Here is a 10,889-nt window from a genome sequence, read left to right as displayed (position 1 = left end):
CGGACGTTTGTACTTCACTACCGCGGATGGAGGATTTGGTGATTTTTTTAGGGTTTTTGAAACCCAAAAAACCAAGAGTTTTGGGTTTTCTTTTTTATTTTTGAGGGACTTTTGGGGAATATTCTCCCAAATCTAGGTTCGGGAAGACGAAGAGCTAAAAAAGAAATTTTTTAATTATTTTTCGACCACCGTGGACAGCAGCCTAGGGGGTTTTGAGAGAAACTGAGAGAGTTTCTCAGCTTTTTTTTTTTAAATGGGAAGAGAATGATTTTTTTTAAATTAGCTTTTATAGGCCCCATTAAATGACGTCGTTTAGGGCTGGCTACAATAGGCCCAAACGGCGTCATTTTGGCCAACCCGCATCTGACTCCACCCAAAGCCTCAATGTTCGCGTGTTTTTGGACTAGGGTATAATTTCAACCCTAGTCCTTTCACTTTTCGAATGGTTTACAATTGGGTCCAAATCCTTTTCTTTTAATTTTTAGAAATTTTACCACATGCTTTCTATGCGTTTCAATTTGGTCCTTGGTTCGCTGATCTCCTGGAGAAGGGACGTATGTCCGAAGGATCGGGTTATTTGCCCATTTAGTCCTCGCTAGTTTTCGCACTTTTCATTTTAGTCCGCCATTTATTTATTTTATCTTAATTTATCCTGTTAATTTGATTTGAGTGACAATTGGGTCCTTTATTCATTTTAATTCCCTATGTATTTACTTGTTAGCCTATTATTATTATTATTATTATTTAAAACAGTTCTCTTATTTTTTTTTTCGGGTATCTATTTGTTTATTTTGTTTTGCCATCCATTATTATATATTTATGTACCTTATTACAAATTGCACTCCAAATTTCATTTACATTTTAATTTGGTCCTTTATTTTCAATATTTTATAAACTATTTTCCTCAATATTCATTTATGTATTTATTTATTTATTTGTCTTTATTATATTTAAAAATGGTATTGTCATTTCATGTGCATATTTTATCATTATTATTATTTAATTTATTATTTATTTTTTTCTTTGATTGTTCATATTAGTATTAAAATAGTATATATTATGTGCATTATGAAATGTTCTATTAGTAATTTATATTATTGTCATTTATTGACGCGACATTTCATTCGTATATCATCGTTCCATTTTCTACATCACCATTTTATCTCATTTCGTTAAAATCACGCCAAAAATCGTGTTTAAACATATTTATCCATAATAGATCGTTTTATAATATACCTTGAATAAGAGAAATACATATCTTTTAAATATTACACTTGTTATTATTCAAAAAAAATTCAAAATAAGGCAATGTTCCGTATTTTGAGATTCTAGAAGTCGTACCCTAACTTACGGGGTTTCGATTTTTCTCGTTGAACCTAAATGACCGAATATCCTTTTAAAATTAAAATACATGAGATTTAAATAAAAAATAAAAGACAAGCTTATTCTCAATGACTCAAGGTGTCGCGTCCTAACTTACGGGATGTGACATTTTGTTATCTTGAGACTAGAGGGTCTTTAATATTCGTTTCGATTTATTCATGAATTTTTTTTAGTAAAATTAACATTAATACAAAGAGGGATCATATTTTAAACTCTTCCCAAGTTTTCAACTTTCGACACTAAGACATTAATTAATCAATTAGGTACCAATTTTGGGCATTACGAAGGTGCTAGTCCTTCCTCGTACGTAACCGACTCCCGAACCCATTTTCCTGAATTTTTTAGACCAAAATTGTTGTTTTAGTAAATCAAAACTGTTTATTAAAACGATCAAATTATGAGGTGACCCGATCACACCTCATAAAAATGATTGGTGGCGACTCCCATTTTTATTTTCATTTTCATTTTTTTTTCAACTAAAAAAATGATTTCCAAAAAAAAAAGGTTTCGACAGTTTGGCGACTCCGCCGGGGACAAAATAAGAGAGTCAAGCCACAAGTTGATTACTTCTTATCTTTTTGTCAAAAATTGATAATTTGGTTTAAATTTACGATCCTTTCATTGTATTTCATTTTTATGGTCTTCATCATTTTGATATGTTTGCTTTATTGGTTCGAGTTTTTGGATATATTTTCGCATATTGCATTACATAACCAGTCAATTATACCCTTTTAAGTGGAGTGAGAAACTATTCCTTCGTGAGGTTTTCACCTCTATATAGGATAGTGGATCGCTTTCGGGATACATTCGTACCTATGTCTTCGTGAGATTTTCATCTCCCTATAGCTATAGGGAAATGTATTTCCTTGAACTGAACTCGGCTCGTATGAGCCTATAATGGGTGAGGATTGAGGAATCTATCGGTTCAGGTACCCTTACTTTAGAACCGAACCACATATAATGAGCCCTAAAAGCCTACCCTAGGTAGAACTACATCGAACCCTAGTCGTCACCCGAATAGGTTCTCTATTTATTATTTCTTGTTTGCTTTGAATTTTAGCTTGGTATGAAATGTATTGACTTGCTTTATTTTAACTGTGATTGCATGACATTTTCATCATAAAAAAGGCATTGATTCACGTTCAGTTACTAAATAGAGAGCTTGCCATGGAAAATAGATTTCTTGATAAAGTGGAAGATAATGTGGTTGTCCGAATATGGTCCGAGAAAATGCAACTAGAGAAATGTGATAGTCTGACAAAAGAGTATGTCTCAGAATTGTGAGATTTCATTCGCATCAATGTGACTTAGAATAATCTTCAAGAGTTGAAAGAGATATGGAACCAATGGGATGATGAGATCAAGCAGGTAGTTTACTGTAATTATCGTGATCCGCCTTATTTACTCGATGTTAAGGTGGATAAGTATTTGTTTCGAGCACTTGCCCAGTATTGGAATCTCGCATATTGCTGCTTCACCTTTGGAAAGGTAGATTTGATACCTACTGTGGAGGAGTGTGCAACTTTACTTTGATGCCCGAGGATTTAAGCCGACAAAATTCACTCTAGAGTCGTCAATGTCTCAACTTTCTTAAAGAAGCTAATGAGTATCACAGGGATGAGTGATCAATGGGTCACGGCCCAGATCAAGCAAAAATGATATAGTAAATATATCCATTGGAGAAGTTTGCGAGATTTGATTTTGGCACATCTAGACACAAAGAAAATGGTCGATGTCTTCGCCTTGAGTATCTACGAGTTAGTAATCTTCTTCAAAGCACTAGGGCACTTAGATAAAGTAGTTTCAAATTTATTTGACCGGCTTGACAAAAGGGTCACACCTGTACCGGCAATCTTGGCTGAAACCTTTAGATCTTTGAGTGCATATCAAAGAGCAGGTGAATGAAGTTTCATTGGGTGTGCGCAACTCTTATTAGCATGGTTTCATAGCCACTTTTGGAAGGCAGAAAAAGTTTCTTATCAAGTATTCTCCGAGAACTACTCTCCATTAAAAGAATTAGTGGCTACACTAAGGCAAGACAATATTTCAGAAGAAAAATGGATGGCGATTCTGTAGAATCTCTAAAACGAAGACGTCAACTTAGATAATCCTTGATGAGATTTTGTATCGATGTGGGGAATTTGACTGGGTTCCTCTACTTGGGATATGGGGAGCTATTGGATATGAACCTCTACTCATATTGATACAATATTGATCGAGGTAGTTCATACCGATAACACAAGAATTGACTCAGTGTGAGTTTGCACACAAGGGTGATAACTACAAGAAAAAGGTTCGTGAAATATCGAACGCTTGGAATTAAACCCACAGAATGAAAAGATTTACTGCAAGTCCCTTGATAACCCCTGAATATGATTGGTGGAGGAATAAGAGAGTCAATGACAACATCCTTGTGCCAAGTCAAGAAAACACTCAACCGATGGAAGAACACCTACAAGTGATCTCATCTGAGCTAGAGATCATCAAGCAAGATTTTAAAAAGAGGAATTTGGAGCTAGAAAAGAAGATAGAACAATTGGAGAAGGAAAAGATGCAACTAGGATTAGACGCCGATGTCCAAAAGCTAGAGGCCAATAAATTGAGAAAAGGTAAGAATAAGGCTGAGAAAGACTTGGACAGTGTAAAAACGAATTATAAGAAGTTGCACTTGTCGATGAGGACTGTCAGGTTGGAAAAAAAATCAAAACAATGGTGACAAGAAATCAAAGAAGAAAAGAGTAGAGCCGATCAATGGGAAAAAAATTCCAAGATGGTCAAGTTTGAAAAAATGCTCTAGAAAGAAACCTATTGGAAAGCCGAAATGAAAAGGCAGGATTAAGAGCTCAGGTAGCATAATTAAAGAGGTCGCTGCCCCAATATCGTAGTTGCAACTCTGTAATTAAGTTGAAAGCAAGCTTTAGTAAAATCGAGGAACTGATGGGAAAGATAGGAGAGCTCGAGACCGCATTGTAAAATTATGAACTTCGAGTTGAGTTTATTAAAGTAAATAATGAACACTGGAAATAGAAACTCCACCATTCTCAAAGTCAGGTTAGGGATAGAGATCCCATCATGGGTGAAGCCGTGACTCAAATACAAGAGATGGCCGATCATTTGCAAACCCTAGCAGTTCAAGCCAACCTTTTGAGTTGAATATACGAATCAAAATTAGACCGGGGCCGAGAATTAGCTTGGCTTCTTAAGAAAGTTAAGGTTTTGAGTATTAGGGCAAAGTCATATATGTAATTCATTTTATGTAAAGAAATTTGTTTTCTAGTAAAGTTGTTCTAATAGAATTGAATCAGAATCAATGTCTCTTTTTGCATTGATCGCGTGATTCGTAACAAGTAATAAATATTTATAATGAAGATCAGACCTAGACTAACTATTATCACGACGAAAAGGAAAGCGTACCTATCGAACAATAGTATAGTAACGGCAAGACCGGGATATCAGACCTAAGGGAACCAAAAGTACTAGTATTAACTATCTTTTTATTATCTAGCCTAAGAATAAAGGGGTTTTGTTTTAATTAACTAATTATTTAAACTAAGAACGCACAGAGAAAAGAATTGGGGAATTGCTTTTTAAAAAATCGATTGACTTGAGACAATACCTAAGAAAAAATCCACCTAGACTTTACTTGTTATTCTGACTCCAAATCGGATAATTTATTCATTCAACTTGTTTCGTAGAGATCCCTAAATTATGTTATTATCCCTATTCAAGACTAATAACGTCTAATCCCTAGATTGAATAATCGAGACTTTTTTCTAATTAACGCTCTAGTGTTGCATTAACTTGATCTATGGATCCCCTTATTAGGTTTCACCTTAATCTGGCAAAATCTTGTCACCCTATTTCTAGGCGCGCAATCAACTCCGCTTAATTATGGCAAATGTACTCTTAAATAGGGTCTATTCCTCCTCTGAATAAGAGCGTGTCTTGAATCAGTATCCTGGGATATCAAAACAAGAATTAAGAACACATAATTAAGAACAAGTTAAATATTTATCATACGATTCAAAAAATAATAACAAGATTTGTCTTAGGTTTCATTCCCCTTAGGTATTTAGGGGATTTAGTTCATAACTAAATAAGAAAACATCTCAGAAGAATACATAATACAAAACATAAAGAAAACCCAAAACTCCTGAAGGGAAATTGAGGAGAGATCTTTAGTCTTGATGATAAATCCGGCTTCTGAGATGGATCAATCGACTTCATTGGGGTAATTCCTTACCCCCTTCTCCGTCTCTTATTTTCTCCTCTTCTAGTAGTATTTATAGGCTTTGGAATGCCTAGAAACCCTCCAAAGCGGCCATTTTCGAATTGGACTTAACTTGGGCTCAATAGGGACACGCCCGTGTGACAAGACCGTGTGACGAGATTGCCAGACCGTGTTCGATCCGTTAAATTGCACACGGTCGTGTGGGTCAATGGCCAGGCCGTGTGAATCATGAAAACCTTGGTTGACACCCTCAAAAGACACGGGCGTGTGAGCTACCCGTGTGGCAAGGTTTAAGCTATGTCATCTTTTCGATTTGGTCCGTTTTGTCCCTTTTTAGCTCAGTTTTGACTCGTTTTGACTCTTGGTGCTCTCCTGAGTACACAACATGAAATTAAAGCATTAGGAGCATCAAATTCACCAATTATAATGAGAAATCATCTATAAAATGCATTAAACATGGGGTAAAAATATGTATAATTTATGGTTTATCAAATACCCCCACACTTAAGCATTTGCTTGACCTCAAGCAAAATTCTCAACTCATAGTCAGAATAAATCCTTCTCAACTTATAATTTCTATCAATAATATCTCAAATTAATCCATAGGTAATCGTACATTGAGAATTTAATTAAAAGAACATGAAAGGTTCATACATTCCAAGTTGAGTATTTTATTCATGCAAACGTGGCTGTCTCCTCCCATTTAAGTGATTACATTTAATTCAGAATATCACAGAGTTTCACATCCTCACTAAAGATTTACTCAAATCACTCGGGGTGTTTAAGGATAATAAATGAAGCACTCAATAGTCAATAATGAAAAGTCATTACCATAAGCTTGCATGAAAATCAAATCTCCACCATTATAATTTAAGATGATACATCAATCAAAAGGTTTTTAGAGGTTGCAATGAGGCTTGGTTAGGGGGTGTGGTCACAAGCTGAAAGAAAGGGTTAGAATCGATATTGAATTGAAAAATTTCCTAACTAGAAAAAGAGTTAACCTTCACTTGCGTACAACAGAGCTTCTTCTCAGAATATGGAATTACTAATATGTATACATAGTTTTTTTTTAAAGAACAAGTTAAATAAAGAAGAAAAACATAGCTAAGCAACTTTTCCAACTCAGATCTCGACAAAAATAGGGATCAAATTAATTTGGCGGATTTCAATAATAATAGGTTAATGGTTAATATTAAGGGTAATACAAGGAATGGCTTGTTAGGCTTAAGGGGGTTTACTAGGGGTTAATCGTGGAGGTAGGCTTTTCATGGCATGAGTGGGTTAATCCTAAGTGCCTTAATCATTTTGACATATCAAATCAAATGGTGTGGTCTCCACATGCATAATCAAGCAAGTTCTAGAATAAGAGTTCAATACTGACGTACTCAAAGCAATAATAAAAGTGAGCATAAAAGGATGAATAGATGCTCAAAAGGCTCAAAAATCTCACAAAAATTATGGCTTTTTGATGTTTAGACTCGTGAATTCTAATTCAAAGTAATACCTAGACTTGGGGAAACAGCCTATAATTTTAATTTCTTAAAAATTAACTTATCATGCTTGATTCTCTAATGTCTTAAAGTTTGAATAACCAATGCACAAATCCCTATGTTTTAATTCAAGATATATCAATCAAAATCATAAATCAATTAAAATTTATCCTAAATATGATATGAGAGTTTTTCATGAGAACAAGGTGACTATTCAGGGATTTTTTTCTGATAGTGAAATAAATACCCCCACACTTAATATGTACATTGCCGTCAATGTACAAAGATAGATGTTATTGCCCTCAATGTACGAAGATAGATGTTAGATAATAAAAATAAGATAGGGAGAGAAGTGAAACTTCCTGTATGATGAATTCCTCGAACTTAGAGTTTTGGAGAGTGATTGGTTTGAGAATAGATGAGGTTACTCTGACAGTCGTAGAGGTTCATTAGGCCATAAGTCCTGCGCCAAAAGAATATTATATCTAGTGGTGGCTATGGTCGTGGTTGAGTAGGACATAGCAGTCGTGGAGAACCTTTTCCGATAGAGTTTTAGTTCCCATGTGATGATGAGCTTAAAAGCTTTATATAACTGTGATAAAATCAGAAACTTTTTAGAGGATATTAGGAAGAATAATTACTTAAAAAGAAATAACCGAAATTAATAATAAAATAAAAATAAACTTTCTAAAATCTAATAAAAATAAAAAATACTTTCAATAAAAATTTAAAACATAAAATAATAAATAAGGATCTATAGATGATGTCCCTCATAGCACGAGGACCCACCGACTCAGCCACCATCACCCTCTCGTCCAGTTCATGTGGTAGCTTCATATGCTGACATCTCTGAGCGCCTCACCCGATTCGAGCAGCAGTGTTTTCAATGATTTGACAACATTGATGCTACTCTACACCAAACTTTTCTCTAATTAACGCTCTAGGGTTGCATTAACTCGATATATGGATCCTCTTATTAGGTTTCACCCTAATCCGGCAAAATCTTGTCACCCTATTTCTAGGCGCGCAATCAACTCCGCTTAATTATGGCAAATGAACTCTTAGACAGGGTCTATTCCTCCTCTGAATAAGAGCGTGCCTTGAATCAGTATCCTGGGATATCAAAACAAGAATTAAGAACACATAATTAAGAAAAAGTTAAATATTTATCATATGATTCAGAAAATAATAACAAGATTCGTCTTAGGTTTCATTCCCCTTAGGTATTTAGGGGATTTAGTTCATAACTAAATAAGAAAACATCTCAGAAGAATACAGAATACAAAACATAAAGAAAACCAAAAACTCCTGAAGGGAAATTAAGGAGAGATCTTCAGTCTTGATAATGAATCCGGCTTCTGAGATGGATCAATCGGCTTCCTTGGGGTAATTCTTTCCCCCCTTCTCCGTCTCTCATTTTCTCCTCTTCTAGTACGTATTTATAGGCTTTGGAATGCCTAGAAACCCTCCAAAGTGGCCTTTTCCGAATTGGACTTAACTTGGGCTCAATAGGGACACGCCCATGTGACACGATCGTGTGACATGATTGCCAGGCCGTGTTCGATCCGTTAAATTGCACACGGCCGTGTGGGTCAATGGCCAGGCCGTGTGAATCGTGAAAGCTTTGGTCAACACCCTCGAAAGACACGGGCGTGTGAGCTGCCCGTATGGCAAGGCTTAAGCCTTGTCATCTGCTCGATTTGGTCTGTTTTGTCCCTTTTTGGCTCGTTTTTGGCTCCTTTTGACTCTTGGTGCTCTCCTGAGTACAAAAATGAAATTAAAGCATTAGGAGCATCGAATTCACCAATTCTAATGAGAAATCATCTATAAAATGCATTAACATGGGGTAAAAATATGTATAATTTACTGTTTATCATGCATTCATCTACATTATATTTCATCATATGTATTAGGTTTCATAAAAAGACCCTAATTAATCAAAATTATGACAGTTACTCTAGAAATCAACAAGAATCTACCAACTGAACATCGTTACAGTACTCGTGGCAAAACCAAAGCAATGGATCAAATATTAGAAAGGCTAGAACAAATTCAAAAAGACATGCAAGATCAGTTGCAAACACAACTGCAAGAACAGTTAGCGAAAGTACAACAGGACATGAGAGATCAAATACAGGGATCTCAAAGAAGTATGTTAAGCCAATTGACGCAGTTACTGGCTGGAGGAATTGAAAAAGGAAAGAGCACTGTGGTCAACTCAGGGGATGACAATGAAGACTCTGCCTATCCCCTAAGTTTTACCCTGATAAATGCCCAGGCCCAACCGGATGCGTACCCACGAAGGGTACCCGTCACCATCAGACTCCAACAGTATCAAGCTGGTACCTCAGCACTGATAAGCTACCCAACAGGTCCGGGTTCCAATCCAAGGGATAACCCAACCAACCTGATTGTTCCGGATTTAGTCGATATGACAAAAATGGATAAAGTAAAGGTAGAACTGCCAAAACAACTAGAAGATCGGTGCAGGTGGTTGGAAGAAAAATTTAGAGCAATGGAAAATGCTGATTACCATTGCGAGATTGATGCTAAAGATTTGAGTTTGGTCCCAGATCTAGTACTCCCACCAAAATTCAAGACTCCAAAGTTTGAAAAGTATAATGGGACTAGTTGTCCTGCAGCTCATATCACAATGTTCTGTCGAAGGATGACGGGATACGTCAATAATGACCAATTATTAATCCATTGCTTCCAGGATAGTCTAATTGGGTCAGCTGCTAAGTGGTACAACCAGTTGAGCCGTGCGAAAATCAGCTCATGGAAAGACTTGACATAAGCTTTCCTAAAGCAATACATCCATGTAACAGATATGACACCTGATAGAATTACACTGTAGAATAAGGAAAAAAAACAAAGTGAAAGCTTCAGGCAGTATGCCCAAAGATAGAGAGAGTTGGCAACGCAAGTCCAGCCACCTCTTTTAGAGAAAGAAACAACTCATCAATACTCTAAAAGCCCCGTTCATTAACCATATGTTAGGAAGCGCTGCCAAGAGCTTCTTAGATATAGTAATGTCCGGTAAAATGATTGAAAATGCAGTGAGAAGTGGGAAGATAGATGTAGGGGAAAACGCCAAAAGATCAGCCCTAAGGAAGAAGAAACAGAGTGAATAACGCGAGCTAATATAATAAAGGGTATTCCAAATCGATCACTGTAAGCCAGCCAAGAGCCGTAACTACCAACCATCAGGGGCCCCTAATGCAAGAATCCAACCCAAGGCCAAACACAGAAAGACTCCAATTCACGCCTATCTCGATGATATATAGGGAGCTATATCTGAGTTTTTTCAATGCATATGTGGTATCTCCATTCAACTTAAAACCCATGCAACTTCCGTTTCCAAATGGTATGACGAGAATGCTCAATGCGAGTACTATGCGGGGATAGTGAGGCACTCAATTGAGAACTACACCGCATTTAAAAAAATTAATTGAAAGGTACATTAAGATGGGAATTGTAAGGTTTGATAACCCATAGGGACCTAATGTGGCAGGAAATCCGTTACCCAGTCATTCAGATTAAGGGGTAAACGAGATAATTAAGAGTGGAGGTAAGAGAACCAAGATTGATATGATGGAAATAAAAACCCCACTAAGATGGGTTTGAAAAAAGATGGTAGAGGGAGGATTAATCGTGCAAGATTTAGAGGAGAGACTCAGAGAAGTGAGGAACTACTGTGAGTTCCATGATGAAGAATGTGAGATCCAAGAGTGCATTGAGTTCAGGGCCTTGGTGCAAAATCTGATAGATAATAAGGAAAT

The sequence above is a fragment of the Gossypium hirsutum genome, chromosome A01 (assembly GCF_007990345.1).
Source record: "Gossypium hirsutum isolate 1008001.06 chromosome A01, Gossypium_hirsutum_v2.1, whole genome shotgun sequence".
Taxonomy (NCBI): Eukaryota; Viridiplantae; Streptophyta; class Magnoliopsida; order Malvales; family Malvaceae; genus Gossypium; species Gossypium hirsutum.
Note: the sequence above shows the minus strand (reverse complement) of the source record.